Genomic DNA, 1640 nt, shown 5'->3' with positions numbered 1-1640 from the left:
CCCTCTGCAACAACACAAGAGAAGACTCTACACATGGACATCACAAGATGGTCAATACTGAAATCAGATTGATTATATTCTTTGCAGCCAAAGGTGGAGAAGCTCTATACAATCAGCAAAAACAAGACCAGGAGCTGACTGTGGCTCAGATCATGAATTCCTTATTGCCAAATTCAGACAAATTGAAATATGGTCTAGGGAAAACCACTAGACCATTCAGGTAGGACCTAAATCAAATTCTTTAGGATTATACAGTGGAAGTGACAAATAGATTCAAGGGATTAGATCTGACAGACAGAGTGGCTGAAGAACTATGGACAGAGGTTCCTGACATTGTACAGGAGGCAAGGATCAAGACCATCCCCAAGAAAAAGAAATGCAAAAAGGCAAAATGGTTGTCTGAGGATGCCTTACAAATAGCTGAGAAAAGAAGAGAAGCAAAAGGCAAAGGAGAAAAGGAAAGATATAAGCATCTGAATGCAGAGTTTCAAAGAATAGCAAGGAGAGATAAGAAAGTCTTCCTCAGTGATCAGTGCAAAGAAATAGAGGAAAACGATAGAGAGGGAAAGACTAGAGATCTCTTCAAGAAAATTAGAGATACCAAGGGAACATTTCATGCAAAGATGGGCTCGATAAAGGACAGAAATGGTAAGGACCTAACAGAAGCAGAAATATGAAGAAGAGGTGGCAAGAGTACACAGAAGAACTGTACAAAAAAGATCTTCATGACCCAGATAATCACGATGGCATGATCACTCACCTAGAGTCAGACATCTTGGAATGTGAAGTCAAATTGGCCTTAGGAAGCATCACTATGAACAAAGCTAGTGGAGGTGATGGAATTCCAGTTGAGCTATTTCAAATCCCGAAAGATGATGCTGTGAAAGTGCTGCACTCAATATGCCAGCAAATTTGGAAAACTCAGCAGTGGCCACAGGACTGGAAAAGGTCAGTTTTCATTCCAATCCCAAAGAAAGGCAATGCCAAAGAAGGCTCAAACTACCACCCAATTTCACTCATCTCACATGCTAGAAAAGTAATGCTCAAAATTCTCCAAGCCAGGCTTCAACAATACGTGAACCGTGAACTTCCAGATATTCAAGCTGGATTTAGAAAATGCAGAGGAACCAGAGATCAAATTGCCAATATCCATTGGATCATCGAAAAAGCAAGAGAGTTCCAGGAAAACATCTATTTCTGCATTATTGACTATGCCAAGGCCTTTGACAGTGTGGATCACAAGAAACTGGAAAATTCTGAAAGAGATGGGAATACCAGACCACCTGACCTGCCTCCTGAGAAATCTGTATGCAGGTCAAGAAGCAATAGTTAGAACTGGACATGGTTCAAGTCGGGAAAGGAGATCATCAAGGTTGTATATTGTCACCCTGCTTATTTAACTTATATGCAGAGTACATCATGAGAAATGCCAGGTTGGAGGAAGCACAAGCTGGAATCAAGATTGCCAGGAGAAATATCAATAACCTCAGATTTGCAGAGGACACCACACCCTGTTGCACACCTGAAACTAACACAACATTACAAATCAACTGCAGTCCAGTATAAATTAAAAGTTACAAATGGAAAGTAAAGCCACACCCTCCCACAATTGGCTCCAGAGGCTAAAGTCCAGCTTTCTT

This window comes from Moschus berezovskii, chromosome 2 (assembly GCF_049115385.1).
Source record: "Moschus berezovskii isolate FMDL1 chromosome 2, NW_MosBer_1.0, whole genome shotgun sequence".
Taxonomy (NCBI): Eukaryota; Metazoa; Chordata; class Mammalia; order Artiodactyla; family Moschidae; genus Moschus; species Moschus berezovskii.
This window is presented reverse-complemented; position numbering follows the sequence as displayed.